Below are 20,660 nucleotides of genomic sequence, written 5' to 3' on the forward strand. Positions count from 1 at the left end.
ACCGTTGTGTTCAAAGCTACAAAATTTTTAACTTTAAGGTATCTATGTGGTTCAAGATACATTTTTATAAAATAACCAACTAAATCGATTGTTGCACCAAAATTTGAAATCGATTGTTATAAAACTTGGCATTTGGAATAAAAAATCTTGAAAAATATTTAAACAAATATTTTAGGAGTTTAAATTTCTATAATTTAAAAAGCAACAAACAATTGTTTGAAGCATTCAATTAAATTGATTAGAAATTCAAAGCAGTTGATTCAGACTTTTAGATATTTATTTATAAAACGCACTGTACTACTGATGCATACAATAAATATTCGAGAGATAACTGCACTTGACGCACTGCAATAACTTGGCTAAAGAGCGCAATGAGCCAGAGTGTTTATAAAATATGCAAATCACACAAAATCGCTGCCACTTCTCAATCGCATTCCGGTTCTGGCGTTAAGCTACCTGCCGCCACATTTCTCCACTTTCACCTCTTTAAAGACTGTTTGCTTTTGATTGCACCCACCGATCGATGGATCGATTGATTGCAAAGTGGCTCAAGTACAAAGTCCCAAGTGCAGGGTTAAAAAGAGAAAACAAACTCTGACCATGATTGATGGGCGGCAAATAGAAGTGGAAGCACCCTTTATGTGGCGAAAAATGAGTGGAAATTTGTCTGGGAATCCATGTAAATGCCAGGACATAAGTCAAACCCCTCTGCCGTCCAGTCCATTATGTAGAAAGTCCAGAGAGTTTTCTTCTAGAGCGGCCAGCAATTACCATTCTGGGGACATCTTTTAATTCTCTCCCACTCCAAGCTTTTGCTTTTTCCCATTTTCCCATTTTTGCAATTTTTCCCAGTGGGTAAACATCAGACGAATGCTTTGTGTCCGGCGTTTGCCTAATTTGTTTTTCTTTCGAGTTTAATTTGAAACCTGGACAACAACGTCTTAGCCTTGGTTTTTCGGTCTTGGCCAACGACGCAACAGTTTGCTTAGTGCAAAGACCAAAAGCAAATTTTCCTTTCAGTTTTCCGAGGGGGGGGCAGGAGGGGGAGGTGGAAAATGCTGGCGCTGCGTGCTTGGAAAATGTGTTTATTTAGGATAACTTAACTGATTGTTGTTACTGCTCTCGTGCCCATTCTTCTCGCCAACTCGCTTGTTGTTCTTGGCCAGTTGACAATTGGCCCCAGAGAAAAGCGATGAGGAAAAGCAGAGAGTGGGCGGATGAGAAAGTGGGCGAAAGTAGGGGAAAAGTGGGGGAAAAGAGGGTGAAAGTGGGCGGCTGGCAGGACAATGGACACTCGAAGGCGCGCCACGTGCACACAAAGCGCATTGTCGGAAAAATAGCAAGGCAGATGAACAAAAAGAAACAAGTTGGGAGCTACATTTTCACAGTTTCGAGACCAAAAGATACCTCTTATATCGGCAAAACGTTAACTTAAGAACGATATGAATATTTTATGTTTTATTTATTGAGTCCTATCGATAGTAAATATGAATCTTAATCTTTTGGAAAATATATTGATAGAAATAATACACAAGTTATTTTATATATAATATACATATTTTATAGATTTTCAATTTATTTATATTTGATTATAAAAATAAAGTCAAATTAAAATTTTAAATATTGTAATTATCTTAAACAATTACATTAATCAATAAGTAAATACTACTAATACTACAACGAAATTAAGTTACCCAACCGATCTGTGATTGTCGCGTACTCAAAAGCAAAACACAACGGCAATGACAACGGGGGAAAATGTATCCGCGACCTCCGCGGGAAAAATTCGCAGCCAGCTGACCCACAATTTCCGCCCATTTGCCCCCGTTCTCGGTCCCTCACAACCCCCTTTTCCAACCACCCCCGCACCTTGTTGTTATTGTTACCGTTTTGTAATAAGCTGTAAATACGCTGAGAGCAGCGCAGTCGACTGTCATAAATCAACGGATGATGGAAAAGGGGGCGTGGCGGTTTAGGGAGGAGGAGCATTGGGGGCGGGACAGGAAAAGTGGAAAAAAATGGCGAGAGCAAAAAAAAAGCAAACGCAATAAAAGAAATCACAGTAATTAATTAATATGCCTGGGTGTTTGTATGCGTTGAGTGGGCCTCATAAATTAATTGCCGTCGCCCTTTGTCTGGCCACGCCCATAGAGAACGCCCGCCACGCCCTCTTCCCGCCCCGCCTCTGCAGCGCCCCATGACGGCGACAGACAGCACTTAATCAAAAGATTTTTGTTGTTTTCCTTTTTTGATTTTAATTGTCGCCGTAAGTCGCCTTGCATTTAATTTTTTCTTTCTTCTTGCTATTTAATTTTTAACGGTCGGGTTTAATTCGGTAGCACGGACAAAAGTTGCGCGCTTTGCAGCGCTTACCAAGCGGAATTCAAACTGGATTTTATTTCACAATTTTCTTAAACACACAGACATTCTTTTCCGCTTCCCAAGAATTTTGGGTATGCAAACTCATAATAACGCAAACATAAACCCCTTTCAAGTGGCGTCCAAAAGTATGTGAAAAATCGCAGGGGCGAAACGACTAATAAGCTTAAAACGTTGCGAAATTCTTTTTGTTATATTTAATTAATACCTACTTAAGCGAAAAAAAAGAAAAACATTTTTATAAGCCACGTGAAATTTCAGAAAAATGGTTACCCAAAATCTGCACTTGTGCGACCATGACTTAACCAGTTGAAAATCGAAAATGGTATAACTTTAAATGTTTGTATTGTAATTATCTAACAGTGGGGTGACCCTTAACCATTGTTATTATGTTTTGCTGGCAGGTGACCTTCATGACTACTATTTTTCCCAAAACTATAATAATTTGTATTAAATATTTTACCAATTTCTTGGCCACTTGTTTTTCTTAAATACAATGTATATGTCGGTCAAGCACCGAAAACTGCTTGCCGTAAGCAGTTCCCCAATGTGCAAGCAGTGCATTATGATTAGCGTAAGTAAATTTAATCTCCGAACGCCGTTGAAGTCCTCCCAAGAGATGAATATTTAAGCAAATTATGCCCATTGCCGCACCGCTGGCCAAGGGAAAAGAATAAATCGTGGCAACATATTTGGCCCGGAATCATCTTCTGGCCGGGCTCTAATCCCCAACCGATCTGCGAGCACAGGTGCTGCAAGTCACTCGACTCTGGCAGCACCGTTAAGTTTGAATTATGGCGCACATGTGGCTGCTGGGATGCCCCTTTTTTCACCAACCCGCCCCCCACGTCCCACCTCCCCACCCCTTTTTCTTTAGCCAGCGTGTCCATGAAAATCTGACACGCATAAATCCTGCCCAGTAAAGGGAGAAGGAGGAGTAGGAGTAGGAGTCGCTGGCGGAGAAGCAACAAGAACTGGGCAGGAAAAAATGAAGTGGCAACTGCGGCAGGCAGCGGGAAACGGAAGCGGAAACAACGTAAGCGGAAGCGCATGTCTAACAAGTTGCTGAAACTATGCGGGTCGGCCAGCACTGAGCGAAAAACTAACTTTGCCGTTTACTTATATTACATTTATTCAAAAACTAATCATATATCTTAAAGACAAATTATTACTAATTGTAGTTTTATAAGCAAGTTGTTATCATGATCGTGATTTATTTGCGTTGTGAGGAACATGAGTTTCTAACTTATTTTCTAAGTCCTTTTCAATCAATATATATATATATTATTGAATCACTGGTAAAGCTATTAGATCGGTGTGAAATTCTTTTTCTTACAAAGCATCCATAAGTCAAAAACATAAGATTCAAGTTTATTCTCTTAAGAATAATGAAACTATTAATATTTGTAGCCTGCATGAAAATGAAACGGTGATATTAAAATCAAATCTTTATTTAATCTGGTATTTAAGATAATATTTTTCCAAGTGTGGGGAGACAAAAAGAAAGTGGACTATGGAGTGGAAAAACAAGAGGCAGACAGCGAGACCGAGTCCGAAGTCGGAATTGTGCGAATGGCCCCCAAATGTGATTAGTGCACACGGCAAGTGGCCAAAACGAAACGGGAAAACTGGGGAACGTTCTCGGGCAGCAGGTGCTTTCTTCTTTTTATCCCCCCCTTCCCGCAATCTCCATTTATCCCTCCATCAACCACCCCTCTTTGAAACAAACACATGTAGCAGCATATCCGAACAGATGTATGCCAGAATTTTCTGCCCGTCGCACGCGCAACAAAGTTGCTAAGACGCCGCACAGTTGAGTTTCAGTTTCGGTTTCAGTTTGGTAAATCCTTTTTATGCCATGTCCTTGTTGCTTCTGTTTTTGTTGCGGTTGCTCCCTTGCCTTCTAACCCCCTTAATCCCCCCTCGGTGATTTCATGGACCCCCTTGTTGGCCGCCCCTGGCTCACTGTTTGTTTGCCTACTTTTAGTGTTTAGCCAACGTCGCATAAAAATAGAACAGCAGCAACTGAAAACAGCACTAGTCCATATGGCACAGTGAATGAAATAAGCAAAATACCAGGAAAAACTATTTAAAGATTTAACTTAATTTGTTCCCAACGTTTAAAGTTGAAACAATATGAACAAACTTGCATTTAAAAATCAATATCAATTATATACAAAATAGAAAAATAACTAAGAACCGTTTCCCATATTTATTTTAGGTTAAGATTTAACTTAGTACACTTCACTTAGTAATGAACTTTGAACCACTGTGCCGGGGTGATCATTGCATTTTGCGGTTGCCACTGTGGTCGCGTTACCCAGAACGAAACTCTCCTGCTGGTTGTAGTCTGCGTAAAGGCTTAAAGTATTACTGTTACAGTAGTTCTCAGGCCCCCTTTCCCCTCTCCCCTCTCCACCTTCCTGCCACGCCCCCCGCTGCGACAGAAACTCAGCTAAGCCAAATGTTGACGACGACGTTTGCTGCTTTTGGCTTTCGGCTTTAGCTTCGGTTCTACTCTTCTGCTTGCTTGAGAAAAAAATTATGTGTGCTTGAAAAAAATGCAAGTATTTTGTAATGAAAACCACAAATTCTTAGTATGATAGTAATACTTGCACTCGACATCCCCAATTTCAAGGAGACAGAAACAATGGAATTTTGATTACAACTCAAGGTGCTTAATACTTTATTTAGGTTTTTATTTGTGGCAACTGTAAAATATATTTATAAGTTAAACTTTTAAGGAAAAAACTACAGGTATATATTTTTTTGTATTCTTTTTTTCTATTACTCTGATGGATTTTTTAGTGGTATATCTAAAATTGTTTGTTGTTTAATTTTCGATTATTGGGTATTAAAAATTGGATTTTTACATTTTAGATTGGATTGTTCTACTTCCAGATTTCTTTTGTAGAAAGAATACATTTTTATATAATTTTTTTCTGTGTACTCTTCTTAGCGCAATATGAGCAACTTTTTGTTGCTGCTGTTGTACTCACAACAAATTGCTGTAAGCTGTGAAACTAATCTTGGCAGTTCTTTCCCTTTTTCAACCTCCCCTTTTTGTGGGTGGGGGGGAAGAAGGGGGGAAAAGGGCGGAAACGGAGAAACTACTTCAGCGGATTACTTTTGGATAGTTTTGTTTCCCTTCAGTGGCTTTATTTTTACGGGTTCTTTGGAGTAGGTTTGCAACACTCTCTCATTAGCCGCGAACAATTTGAACAACCCCACTCGACTTTTCGGGCTATTTTGACCATCCACCATCCAATTCACCTGGCTTTGACCTCACGTGCGGCGCCACTTGGCCAATTTGCGTAGCATACTTCTTAGCTGAACGCTAATAAGCGGTCAACTCGACACACAAAAGGCGTTTACCACCAACGGCATACATGTACATACGTACATGTACTTATGGCATAATGTGCAAATAATTGATTGCCTCTTATGCATGATTCTCCATTCAATTGGAGTTTTGATTCGCCTCTGTTGATGGGCGATAAGTCCATCAGTCGGAAAAGTTATCAAAGGTATTAAGCCCTCTTTGAGTCTTGCGAAACTAGAATCGACTTTGACCTCAGGATTATGAATAAAGATTAAATCTGTATTTAAGAACATTAAATTAATTCATGGCTATTAAAACAGCTATATGCTAGATAACTATATTTTGTAATTCTTATCATTTATTGGATTTTGATTCCATTTTTGTTGACTTCCTTTGCATAATATGTTTTATTATGGATTTGTGGATTATGTGTTTAAACAATTAACTAACATTTAAAAACTTTGTATTTTAATAAAAGTTTTAAGATTACCAGGGGGATTTCTTATGCTAAAACGCAAACTAGAACAAATCCACTAGCATTCGCCAATAAACTAATCAACACCAAAGCCAGAGAGATGTATGTTTTCCGATTTACTGCAAATTGAACTATTTCGATTCTATTTTCGGCTGCAATCCCTCAAGGATTTCCACTACATCACGACTGTTCAGTCATTCCCATTGAGAGAGTGCAGCGACAGACTCAATTTACCTTATCGATATGGCCCCGATTGCCCGAGTGAAACTAATAGAATAAACCGATTGGCAAGCTGGCCAGGAGAAAGGTGAAAGGTGAAAGGGGAGAAACGGCAAACAACTGTTGCCCATGTGATGACAGGCTCAAGTTGTCGTTGTTTTGCTTTTTCCTTTCGCCTGCCTTGACTGCTTTCACTTTGTGCATTTCCGTCAAGCGGAAATTCGCGTAAATTGCCGGCATGTCCACTGCGAAGTGAGAGGTGGAATAAAAGTGCCCTAAAAGGGGGGTAGAAAGTAGAATGTGGGTGGTGGGACGTGTCCGGAACGGAACGGAATGGAGCGGAAGTTGATGCAAGTCTAGAAACGAGTGCCAAATGCCGGAAGTCCATGGCATTCTTGGACGCACGACACAGCCAAAACGAAAGGCGGGATGAAACTGTTTGCAATGGCCGACGACAAATGCAATTTTCCCAGGGACTTGGCACTAAAAAAAAAGAAAAACAGAAACTGGGTCTCAATTCAAAGGGACATGGGATGGCAATGATGCAATGAACTGCATATAATTTGTGGAAAATAAACTGATAAAAAGACTCCGGGACGAAACAAATTGATTGATGGAAAAGATATTAAGTTGAGGTGTGTCAAAGGGAAAACCAACTTGACTTTGCATGCCATATCACAAAAGAAATTTACTGCTACATGTTTTTTTTTATTTTAATAATTTTTGATAATTTACTAATTAATGAAATCAAAAGCTTTTACATTAGCTTTTAATAAAAATTTAAATATTTTTCAACCTTCAATTAAACTGTAGCTCAAATAAAGAACCTTTTCAGACAGCTCCTGTTCCTTTTCGGCAGAAACAAAGGATAATTCCCAGTTTAAGGTTTATGTATCTTTCTCTTTTATTTAATAGCCTTTTCCTTCTTTGTTTTGAGTTTCTCCCATTAAGCTTCTTTATTCAGCCCATCCAAATAATGCCCAACCTATTTGCCTTGGGCATTACCCTTAACACTTGGCTAGTATTTATTTTTCACCTCCTACTGTGAGATCCATCCACTCATCCATCCTTCCATCCATCTCTATCTAAATCCAACTGTTTGCATCTCATCCTAAGGATTTTGCTCTAATCCGCTATCCGTAGGCTCCTCAATTACTGGAGTTAGATGGCGGTGGATTTGTGGTGGCCATTTCCCAACCACCTTGGCTTTATCCCAGGCCCTTGTCTCTTAACCCGCTTTCAACTGCCTCACCTCGTTAACCCCCCTGCCACAGGGCCTTCCTCCTCCTCATCCTCCTCCTCCCAAGTCCTTGGGCAATCCACTCAATTTTTATTCGTTATTTTCATGTTGGCAATGCAATAAAAGGGGCCCATTCATGGGGGCTCTTTTCTTGGCCGTTGGGATGCCCAGAGGCACCACCATTCCCGCTGCCATTTTGCGTATTCTTGCCTCCATTCTAGGACCCTTTTTCGGGGCTGGGAGGGGGGTGTATTGCCTTTGATGCCATAATATGATGAAGTGATTGAAGTGCCGGCGACTCGTTGGAATGACCGTTAGACATGCAAAACGGCGACGTGTTGCTATTTATGCTACGTTATAGCTTTTTTCTCAACTTCTCCGATCCTTTGGGTTATAACTGCCATTTTTATAACGGTTGACTTTGTTGGGACAGATTAAGTTTTCTTTTATTCGCCGTTTGTTTGTTGATTGCTGCGTGTTAATTGGCCACGCAAAAGCCAACAAATTGAGTTCACCACCACCCACTGACCCACCTATTTATCCACCCCTTTCCCTTTCAGGGGAAGGACCTTGCACCTGACCCCGAGTGTTTTTGGGGCCAGCAGAGTGTCAGAGATTCATCTCCATGCCAAATGTATGCCAAGTGGCATCTGCTTGGCATAATGAGCTGCGTCTACAATTGCTCTGGCCTTGACATCTGCCTAAAAGGGTGGGTCAGAAAACAGCCCAACACCACGACCCACCCACTGACCCTCCTGGCACATTTGTTTTTATGTTGGACCGTCAAACGCAGTTTCCATAATTTCAGTATTTGTATAAAATTCGACTAAAACACAGTATCGTCTCGCTATTAAGGAAGATGAAATGGGCTTTCCAAAACGTAAAGTAACTGATTTAAGCTTGCTTTCGATTTTTAAATCAACGTGTTATTAGCTGCTTAGTGTGACCTTGCAAGATGTAGAAAATGTAAAGTGTGACCATTATCTTTAATAAAGCTTTTGATTACAAAACCGTTGATATATATGTTTTAGTAAAATATATTAAGCGCTGTACCTTAAACTTGTATGAACGTTCTTACTGTTACCCATTTTTAAACAAGTTATTTAGCAAGTAAATTCTATATAAAATTCATTTTCCTAGCAAAAACATTAATTTTGATTAAAAAAAAACAAAAACGTTTACAGAAAGCCTTAAATGAAGTGCCAATCTACAGTTTCTTTGTTTTTAATAATCTCTTCGAACCTTAAACCTTGAGTATATTGCTTGGCTAATACCTGGGTAATAAAATAAAACCCTCCATTTCGCTGGCTCCACTGTGTCGAGGTGGCAAGCGATGCTATCATTAAGGGCTTTACGACAATGCCGGGCAATAAAATTAATTAAAATTCAATAAATTGACGCCCTTTAATGGAAACATTCAAATGGGAGCTGAGGGAGCTTTGATACGGATCCCTGGATGGGATGGTTTGAGTTTGAGTTTGGGTTTGGGCTTGGGTTTGGATTCCCAGTACAAGTTCACGTTTCACTGGAGGATTCATCGCTGATGTTTAACATTGGGAATTGCTGGCTGGATGTGGGTTTTTTGGGTGGTTTGAGGTCCTCATTCTGCGGGTGCCTGCTTATGTTAATGCCCAATTACAATTGTTGTTCGCATTTGCTGTTTGCGTTGGAAATTGTATTCTCCCGGGTAATAGGAGAAACGTAATGGGATGGGTAAATATTGCTGAAAGCGAGTCAGACATTTAGGGCCAAATTACAAGGGGAAATTTATAAGCCAGCAAGGAATGGGGAATGGGGAATGGGAAAAACAGGTCACGCAAGAGATGAAAAGAATAAATATAATTAAATCGACGTTAATACGTTTGGAACAGCAAGAATAGGAAAATAAGTTAAAACAATGTTGATTGCATTTGGAAAAATATTGGCCCGCATAATGGAAATTATTGTGTAAGGGCATTCGTTGAATTTTAAAAATATACTCTATTTATTCAAAACTTATATCTAAAGGTTTTCTTATATATCTTCGGAATAGGAATACATTTCCTTATTACTCAATTAGTGTAAAGAAAAGCACAAATCAAATTTATAAAAGAGAAACCAAACTATTGAAAAATAAATTTCCTTTGACATTTGTGCGTTATTTCCGCAATCCCAAGCTCCATTTTCTAGCATTCGATTCCGCACTTTGCCTCACGTGCCTTAAAATTTGTTATTTATGAGTTTGCCCATCGACAGACAGCGAATAATTTACAGCATTATAAGAATGAAGCCCCCTCAAAAAAAAAAATCTCCATAAACAAAACACTTGGAAATGCACAGGTAATAAACAACAACAACTAATACTACAGCAATCAATGGCAAAAGAAAAAAATGCATGAAAATGAGAAAGAGTAGAAAATATAACTATGCCAGACACAACAGAAATATAATTTTAGTGCCGAGCGAGGGCAAATCAAAGCCAGAGATTTGAAGGGCTTAAACAGAATTGGAAAACTGCACTTGGACCCAAAAAGGACACCTTGCCGACGTGCGACAAAAGGGTTTGCGGGGGGAAAATCTATCGAAAGGACTTCGGCGGCAAATTGAATTGTTCGTCGTTGAAGAAAATAGCAAGTGATTGTGGGTAGGAGAATGCTGAATGGAAAGATGAGGTGCTGCGAAGTGGCCCAAGGACCACATGCATAAAGGGAACTGCATATACACACACACACACACGAAATACACAGAAAAAAATCTAATCTTATAATCACATTTGGACCAGCTTTTGTAAAATCTACATGTAAATAAACAACACAATTTTTAACTAACATTTTTATACTTCCAAATGTCTTATTACTTTGTAACAATTGGACAAATATTTTAAATGAAAAAAAAAAACAAAATAGTAAAATATAATTTGAAGTCAAATACTATAAAATTGTTATCTACATGGTACGTCAATAATATCAATCACCAATAATATGTATCTATTCTTTAATAATGTGTAAAAAAGTTATTTCTTTTTGCATCTGTGTCATATCACATTTAATTTAAAAATAAATTTATGAATTTACCCTGAACATTGAAAATCATAGTTTTTCTGAGTGTTTAGTGTGAGAATCTATACACATGGCAACAGTTGGCCCACAAAAGATTTCACAGTCAAAACAAAACCGAATGCCAAAATGAAGACAGCAACTGACAACGGAAATTGAATCGCACTGCTGTGTGTGTGTATTTATGTGGGTGATTGGACTGGTGTGTGTGTGAGTGGGTGAAGGTGTTTGTGATTGTGATTGTGATTGAGTGTGTGTCGCAAATTTCCCTTGGATACGCCTTAACTATCCTAGAGCTCGTCGTGCTGCCCATCAATTCCAATCAATGAAAATAATTTTCTCTTTATTTTGGTGTGATTCGTAAAACGATTTAGATTTGGTTTACTGGATCAGCTGAACTACAAACAAAGAGGATTGAGGCCCTTAAATCCACCAAAAATTAAAGAATATGTGACCGTTTATCTATCTTTATCTGTTCGACATATTTTCATAGTTATGCTGTTTTAGAACGTATGAATTTCATTTCACTCGAAACTTAAACTTTCCAAATTTCATATCCCAAAACGGAAACTCTTGTTTATTGAATCCCAACAAAATTTCACTTTAATAACTTCCCAAATGGCAGACACAGAGAATTTCAGCCAAGTGAAAGTTTGATTCAATAAGGCAAAAAACCTCGTGAGGAAAACTCTAGACTTTTCCGCCCGTTTGTCCACCACACACACGTTTTTTTTTTATTTGCACACTTTTCCCCCGGATTCCACGGGAATGAAATATGCTCGCATTCAATTCACTTCATGTCCTAACCATATTTTGACAACTGTTACCGCAGAAACAGAAAACCAACAGAAGCAACAAAAAGCTTCCAAAAAAATGGTGACTAAGGGGCGATCAACAGGATGGAGGGGAAAGGGTGTGCGTTATGGCTTGGAAAGGAAAACCAAAAAAAAAATCTAAAAAAGAAGTAACGGCTTGGCCAGCTGTGGCATACACTTGTGGTTATTTGTTGTCGGAACTTTTGCTTTCTGCCCGTCCTCTTAAAAAAAACCCTTTTCAGTAGCAAACTTTACTGCTATCCTTTTCATTTATTTTTTTTTTTTCTTTTTTGGTTTTTGGCAATTTTAACCAGCGCTAATGTCATGGCATAAGAGCAATCCGTTTTTTCGACCACAAAGTTAAGCAGCAAATTTTTGGAAATTCCATCTCAGCATTGCAAAAAATGAAAAAAAAAACAACATACATTTTACAAACGTTTTCCACGGTCAATGGAAGAATATTAACCGAGTAATAAGTTTCACAAAGGCGTTACAGGTTTAAATAATTATTACATGTTGTTGATTTTAAATAGTTTTCAAATTGTTATAGAGAAGATTTTTTGATGTTTTCTTCGTATACGCAATTTTTAATCATTTAGCTAATTAGAATATAACGTATACGTATTACAGAGTCAATAAATATGTGAATTGCTTCTGGTGCCACTTATCAATGATTTTATTACATTTTCAGCATAGCATTTATTTGTATTGCAACAATCCCTTCTTTACTTAAGCCCTTTAACTTTTTAAAATATTACGTATACGCAACGTCGTTTTTGATTTGCCAGATTAAGTCACACATAAAACATTTTACCCATTTTCCCGTCACCCCTGCCCTACAGTCATCTCATTTATACGTGTTCTTTGCTCACATCTGTATAATTAATCATATTTTATGAGCTCAATGTCGATTGTCGCTGGCATTGTTGCCATATCATTTTCGTTCGTCTGTGTATGTGCTGTATGTGCTGTATATGCTGAGGCGGATGAATGGGCTACATGTAATTGTTGTCACTTATTCATTGCACAGCAGATAAAATTAATTAGCATATTTGACACCGAAAGACAGCGCCCACTTCACCGCAGTTGTGCCATCGGAATTTGCCGAGTTTCGAACGCTTTTTTGATCCTCCCACTTTTATTACCTTTCTGTAAAAGGTCCAAAGTTTTCGCAATCTGAAGACTTTCGAATTAAAATTCATGAGCAGCCGCAGTCGACGACTTAAAAATTTCACAATCTCTTTTCATTTTGTTCATTTCCCTCGCTGCCAGTGGCCAAAAAAAAAAAATATAAACTTTAAGCTGCAGACAGTCTTTAAAAATGATGTTTATGATAATTATTATTGCATATATATGCACGAGTGAATATATATAAAATTTCTGTTCTGTCCCTTCAACTTTTGCTGACATATTTTAACAAGTATTTAGAGAGAAGTTGCCCAAAACTCGGCCTTTCTTTCTCTCTTTCTCTCTCGCTCTGAACTGTTAAATTCATAGCCATTTTCAAGGGGAATACACGTAAAAAAAAGGTTTTTTGAAAAAAGGAATCAGTCAAATCAGTTTTAAATCAGTTCTGGGCAATTATTGGTCAATATACATATATAGACATTATAAATATGCCATTAAATTGCATTTTTGAATAAAATTGTAAATTTGTAGCTACAAGCCCCTGTGTTTTTTCTAGGTGTATGAAAGCTGTTGCTGCTGAGGCTGGCAAACTTTTTGGGGCTGGGTGCTCACACAAAAACAAACACAAGCACAGGTAAGTGGGTGGTAAGGTGAGGTGGGGTGGGGGGCCTGAGGTATGCTTGTTTTGGGTGTTTAGAGGCGGCGGAATAGGGAGTTCTGTGTGCTTTGTTGCCCTCCAGGCAAAGGGCAATTTTCAGTTTGAATATTTTAGCTGCTAATTAAAATGTATTCGCGGTTAACAAAACGCGCACCTCCGCAGCCCCGTTTTGGCCCGTATTTTCCCACCCTCTTTTTACAGCACCCACTTTCCAGCCTCATTTGCCTATTACGTTTCTCCAGACAAGGAAAATAAACGAAAAGTTTGAGACGAAGCTGCAAATAAACAGAAAATGTAATTGCATGCAGTAATTTCAAGGAAATTTCCAAGGGGGAGTCGTCCTGGAAAATGCAATGACAAAAGTGCAGAGCAGCTGCATGTTGCAACATGAAGCCGGAAATGCTGCTGCCATATTGAATTTGTCCCAGACAAGTTGTTGTTGTTCGGAAATGGAGTTGAGCCGAGTTGAGTTGAACTGAACTGAACTGAACTGTACTGAAGTGGCAGGTGGATGTGGATTGAGAAGGTTCGTTTCGAATGAATGTTGTCTGAGTCTGGCCTGCCGTCCTGCAGTCCGGCGATTGCAGCCAGGTCGAAGGTTAAGTGCCGGGGGGCGGTGAATGTGGGCATGGCGTGTGGCTAAGATGAATACCAGTGGACGTATGACATCTGAGTATTTGATTGCCGCACTTGCAAATATCCATAGTTGCAATCCCTAAGAGTCGCAGGCGTTTATGTCCATGTATACCCAATCAACATTGAGTTCTCAGCCAGAATTAGCTATGTATATATGGGCAAACAAAAATAAGTTTCCTTATCAACTAACAAATAGAACCAATGCGAAAATGTATTTAAAATACTTAGATTCAATATGCAGACAATATGCAAAAGGCTAAGTTTTGTAGGAACATTTTTTTTAAAAGGCGGTCAATTTAACATACCTTGATATTTCCCTAACTTATCAAGCTCTTTGTTTTATGACTTATTATATAGAATTTGAAGTTTACGACTACCTTAAAACCATCATCCAAGAATCCACTCAATGGAATGCGAACGCAGAGCTCGTAAAAACCATAGTTTACAAGTAGAGTCCGGGGAATTTCGATAGCAAATGAGTAGCACAAAAGCTGATATCTGGCTAAAGCGTGCTTAAATGACAGTTAATAGATGGCGGAGAGAACAGAAAACAAAATAATGGAAACAGAAAACAGGTAACCGGGTAACAAACTGCTGGCCATATCTGGTAATGAGTGAGCAACTCCCAGTGACATGACCTCCAAACATCCCAGTAAGGCAAACTTCAGGGTAGAGCAGCTCATCAAAAGTGGCGATGTGGCATTGGGGCAAGCCCTACAACCTGCCACGCCTCACAATTCCTGATTGCCGGCCCGCCTTTCTCTTTCTCATTAACCGCTGTTCAATCGACTGAAGCTCATGAACGTTCCCTATCATGCTTACTTCACATTACAGAGAAAGAAATAAAGCATCGTCGCCAATTATAGCAATAATTTAAACCATTTGAGAGAAAAGTAATTTCACTGCCAAGTGCACAAGCTTTATTTTTGTTTATTTTAGGTTCCACAGTTCAACTCAATACACAAATTTTATAAAATGAATTATAGATTTATTATTTTTGTAATTGTGAAGAAAAATTTGTTTAATATGTCTTTAAATTATTGCAAATTTAGTTCAATGACGAATAGATGCATTTAAAATGTAATTCGAGTTTTTTTTAGTGTTGGTCCTTTTGCAGTCCTGTGCAGTTTACCTGTCATGGAGCATAATGTGCACAATGTACACGAGTATTTCGCAATGTCACTGCCTCTCTCTCTCACTCTATATATTTCTCTCTCTCTCTCTCACTCTCTCTGTCTCTCTTTCTCTTTCTGTCCCTCTGATGCTCCTTCTCTGTCTGGCTTATGCTCCATCGAGTATTCAACTCGCATCGCTTGCAAAGTGACATGGCATATTTCAAGGTAAACATTCTGAATTTTGCATATCAAACGCGGGGCTGAGCAAACAGCAAACAGTACAAAAGAAGAAGAGCCCTTACACACACTAATGCACTAGTACCAATACACACACACACACACACAGACACAGACACAGACATAGTCTGTTGGGTTTTCCACGAATTGCTTTGCAGTTGAATGAGCTGAGTGCTCCCCCGTAAGCAATGTGCATCAGCAAAAGGTCTGTCTATGAAAAACCAAACCCCCCTTTCCTCCCTTAAAAAAATCGACTACCCCAAAATTGCACCACCCACCCATTCAACCAACCCTCCCTCCCCCTAAATACCCACTGCAAGCTGTAATTGTATAATTAATGAACGCTGCCCGCCGTCGATGGACGCTTAATGCAAATACCTGGGTGAACTACATGCGGTGCGGATAGTTTCCAAAAAAGAAAATTTCAAAAACCGCTCAGAACCGGTTGAAGCTGCTACAATCTCGTCCATCGGCAATCCCCCTTCCACAATCCCTTTTTACGAGGGTCGCCAAAGCAATATTAGTCCCCCTCCACTGCCCACATATATTCGATACCCATATCCCTTTCGCGATGAGAACTGCCTTTTTGCTATCATTTTAAAGTTTAAAACTGTTTTGTGCTTGCATTTAAAATGCTTTAGCGAATTCTTGACTTTATTAAATGAATTTTCAAAGAACTTGATTAAATCCTAAGCAGAACTTCATTATAAATCTCCAGGTATATGTATTAAGTATGCTTAATTGCTCCAGTATGTCAATTCAAGTAATTATAAATAAAATAATTACAAATACGTTACCAAATTCCAGCATTTAATTACTGATTTATAGCTCAATTTTAAGTACAAATAAATATGTTAAGGCCAAATTCCTTCAATCAATTAACAATTTATGATTTTAAATACAAATATCACTTTAAAACGTATTTGCTAAAAATAAGCATTTCAGTGGAAAAACAATAAATATTCTATTAAGAATTTTAGGTATATAGTAAACAGTATTTATCGTTGCTGAATCTCTTTTTCGATTAAATGCCAAATTAATTACTTAACTTGAATGATAATGCGCCACTAATGAAAGAGACCGATGGCAAATGCAAATTTAAAATAATATTCAATATTTGAATGATATCAATTAAAACTATTTTCGATTCAGTTTCTAGCCATGCGAAATGCAGTAATTAATTGGGCAACCCGCTGGTCACAAATTCCATCTCCATTTGGCCGTGTCCAGCGTGTTTCCCTCTTTTTCTAATCTTCTCAAGCCCTCTCTTTCTCCCTGTACTCTATCTGTATATCTCTCTTTCCTTTTCTTTCTCTATATGTATGCTGCTCTTTCTCCGTCTGTCTCTGTTTACAATTGCCGCCCGCTAATTTATTTGAAAAGCCATTTGTTACCTTTGGCTTGCCTCTGTTTACATGTCCGTCCAACTGTCTAGCTGTCCGTCCGTATGTTCATTCCGTCCGGATTTTCTGTATACTCATATGTATGTGTGTTAATGTGTGTGCCCAGGTTCATATGTGCTTGTTTTTCAGATCTTGCTTGATGTTCGCGCATTACATTTACATTCACAATTACAATTAGCGTTAATTCAATTTACTGAAAGAAAAGGAAAAAAACCTCAAAAAAAAAACCAAAAAAAAGGGACCAAGAAAAGCTCCGCCGAATAAAGTAAAAAAAAATCTGTTTGCTAATTGTTTAGATATGTGCATAAAAATATGTGTGTAGTCATGTGCCAACCCCCAAATGGGCTTTATAATCAATTCATTTAGCGAAATCCGGACAAGTAAATAATGAAAAAACAGAGAGAATAAATCGAAAGAAAGAGAGAGACAGCATTTTATTGATACAGATACAGATCGAACAGCTGCCGATTGCCAAATGCCTCCAGTACTCGATAATCTTATGTACAAGCCAAAGATACACACACATTTATTTAGTGAAAAATCGAGGAAAATCGAGGAAAATGTGTTCGCCTCTGTTTGTGTTTTGTTAAGCTTTAGTAAATACTTGAAAATTTAATGCCGTTTGGCCAATAATTAAGGAAAAAACATTTCCAATAACCCCTGTGCCCAGTGGATGAGGTATGCCCCCTTCGCTTTTCTCCCCTGCACAACGTTTTCTTTTGATAATTCGCTCAACAATCTGGCGCATATTTTGAGATATTAATCATACGCACAGTTGCCAACTTTGATTCGCCACGCAGTGAATGAAAATTTAAAGTACACAGACAGAAAAAAGGAAGAAAAAAAAAACAACGCATTACTCGAGAAAATCTCTATTTCCATTTAATCACAGGAAGCGGCCAAGGGAAAAACCAGTTGGAGAATGAGAGAACAAACATCAACGAACAATTAATGGGAAGACAAGTTCCGAAAAAATTGGGAAAGAAGTAAGTGAGAAATGGGAATGGCAAAAGAATGCAAAATCGAATTGTAAACAGTGTGTTCGATGATGGCACACAAAGCCCAAGGAAAACCATTAAGAAAGCATCGGACAAACAAAAGGCAAAAGGAAAATACTCAAGGGCCGTTAAAAAAATGTGAAAACCAAGGTTGCGGTTTAAAAGATTTCAGCATTAAGTCCCTTCAGGGATTTATTCTTTTCTTGTTATATTTTTATCTCTTTCGAATGTCTTTTTCATTGAAACTGTATTTATTTCCTATTAAATTATAATTTTTTACTTGCTTTTCGAAAGCACAAGCAGCTTAAAATGTAATTGGCAATTAAAAGGTATTTATGCACTTGATAAAAGTTTATTTGTCCAACAAAAGTTAACGTTTTATATTAATTATTAAAGTGTTTGTAATGTTTAATGCCAAAGACAAAACCAACTTTTCTTTTCTTTTTATAAAACAAATCAAAACCATAAACTATAAAATTAATAAACTATAAAATAAACTACAAATCCATATTTTAAATAAAATTGAATAAAACGTTCCTATAAAAAATAGAAGTATTTAGTCTCCATATCTTAAATTTAAAACCAACAATTTGTTACGCATGAGTAATTTTTTACAAAAAATCTCAAGCTGTTTTTATAGAAAGGTCTACAAGCACTTTCCCTTTGCAAAGACAACCAGTGAAATTAAATAAACATATTTTCGCCAAAACTTTAGTTTCAAAATCACCTGAAACGCTGCGTATGCGCGGTATTCTTTACAATCAAGTTCCATTTGCAATTTCACTTACCTTTTATCGTTTTGAAGGCCTTTTACTTCGTTGTTGTTGTTTTTGTTGTTTGCCTTGGATTTTCTCCTTTTCCGCTTCGCTTTTCAAAAACTTTTCGTTTGCTTTGTTTCAATTTAAATTTAGGTTTTTTTTCGAATTTTCAATCCGTATTCAGCTTGATGTTGTCTTTTATCTGGTGTCTCTGCCAAAGTCACAACAATAACCGAAAAAAAACAACAAACATTGGGTTTTAATGGGGGTGTGAGGGAGCATGTGTGTGTGTGTGCGATAGAGATCGCATATATATATATATATATATATATATATATATAGAACTATATAGAATTTCAAAACAAAAGTTGCGCGCCCAGGAAGTTCACGATTGTTGATTGTTGTTGCTGTAAAACGCCCGTCGGCGTTCGATGCCAAAATACCTCGTTGTACCGAAAAAAACACATTCCAAACACGAACACAAAAACTATTTTCCAAAAAAAAAAACACGAATCGAGAATTAACGAAATTCCAATAAAAAAAAAGAAAGTTAAAACATGATATCACTCATGTTTGTTATTTATTTATTGGGCAGAAATCATAAAAACTGTAATGCGAATAATGCAAAACAAACAAGGATACTTTACATTGTTCGATTAAATTATTTTCGAACTAAAGGTTAAGGTAAAAATAACACGAAAGGCACACAGAAGTTTAATTTCAATAAACAACGATTCTCCACACGTTTTATTTAAAAAGTGAATGAAAAAAAATTTAAAACGATCACACAGTTAATAATTTACTTAACATTAAATGCAGTTTGAAATTGGTTAAGAATACTTAAAAAAGAAAAAGAAACGATGTTCCAGGACACTTAAATAAACAGAACAAAAAGTATTTAAATAGAGGGTCACACAAATAATTAACATTTTAAGATTTACGCAATGGTTCAAGTACAATTTTCTAGAACATTTTAAAAAAATTTCTCTCGTTTTTTTATTGTCAGACACTTTAATATATTTTGTTTTAAACGTGGAACAAACTTAAAAAAAGTTTTAAAAAAATTTGCAATTTTTGCTGTTTATTGTCACGCACTAATTTGTTTATTTTTTTTTAAACTTGAATGCCAACGGTATTTAGTAAGGTTGCTCCTCTGGTATTTTGTTTAGTGGGTGTGTGTTTTAGTGGGTGGTGTGTAATCGTATCGCTGGGACTCCAAGAACTACAACAACGCAGTGTTATCCGCTCGGAGGCTGAACGCCTACTGGATGTTTGGATGTTGCACGCGCCGAAAGCTTCCGCAGAATGTGCCGTTACGTTTGCCAAAGCACGCAACGCGTCGACAGCGCCGTCGGCTGAGCGGCGACAGCGACGCTGACTTCGACGTGCACGAACACGACCGAACACGGCCAAACACGAACAGACACGACGGAAACACCGGACTGGACTCGGAAACTCAGGGAAAGATTTCCTCAAGTACCATTTCGAACATTTAAATATTTAAATCTATCAAAAATATTTAAATTTTCCATTCAGTATTTTCATAGGTTAAGCCTACGGAATTCCTGTTCGTAAGCACAATTTTTACGTTTCTGTCTAACTATTATTATTTTACTTTTGATATGGTAACACAAAGTATCAGCAAACAAACTCAATTTTCCATTTAACAGTTTTAAAGTAAACTATACGTTTTCGCAACTTACATTTAAGTTTAAAAGTTTAAAATAAATAATTACCCGTGTTTTTTTTGTATTCCATTGTCCAATGGCAGTTGGTTGGCCCGAATATAAATAGATAAAAGCCTTTTTCCGCTGGTCTCTCCTCAAATCTAGTTTTTAATGCGCACGCGCCCGAGTTTTAAAACGAACTAAAAGAAGGAAGGCACAAAAAAAGCGATGTGCGCATGGAAACTAATTGGAATAGTTCCGTTGAAAGGCTGCGTAATATGTTCTCTTACGCTCTTTCTTTAATCCACTTTGCTCTCCAAATTCATGTTGTGCTCAAAACAACTGTTAATACAATTTCAAAGCAATAATGAGATTGTTGATTAAAACCTAACAAAGATTTAGTGTTATTAAATATATTTTATACTGATTATTCAGCTGCATATTTTTTAAAGAGCTGTTTCTTGAATTTTTCTAAGATTGCTCATTAAGGGTTTTTTTTTGGATTGCCGCCAGTTGACTGGCCTTTTCCATTAATTGCATTTTCGCCAGCGCGGACGTCCAAAAGCGCAGCGCCT

General features: G+C 37.7%; 1 protein-coding gene across 9 annotated transcripts in view; it reads right to left on the reverse strand.

Moving 5' to 3' along the window:
- LOC108140784 (voltage-dependent T-type calcium channel subunit alpha-1G) overlaps window positions 1-19,707 on the reverse strand; it is a 90,556-nt gene extending 70,849 nt beyond the window's left edge. For 8 of the 9 annotated variants that reach the window (XM_041708040.1, XM_041708042.1, XM_041708038.1 and 5 more), the window contains exons 1-2: window positions 19,514-19,707; window positions 18,449-18,629 (exon numbers count right to left, since the gene is read on the reverse strand). The gene's annotated coding sequence lies outside the window, so the exon portion shown is untranslated. The remainder of the gene's footprint in view (window positions 1-18,448; window positions 18,630-19,513) is intronic. The other variant, XM_041708032.1, reaches the window with a different exon arrangement.
- Between the last annotated feature and the right edge of the window lie 953 nt (window positions 19,708-20,660).

Source organism: Drosophila elegans, unplaced genomic scaffold (genome assembly GCF_018152505.1).
Source record: "Drosophila elegans isolate 14027-0461.03 unplaced genomic scaffold, ASM1815250v1 contig_149, whole genome shotgun sequence".
NCBI lineage: Eukaryota > Metazoa > Arthropoda > Insecta > Diptera > Drosophilidae > Drosophila > Drosophila elegans.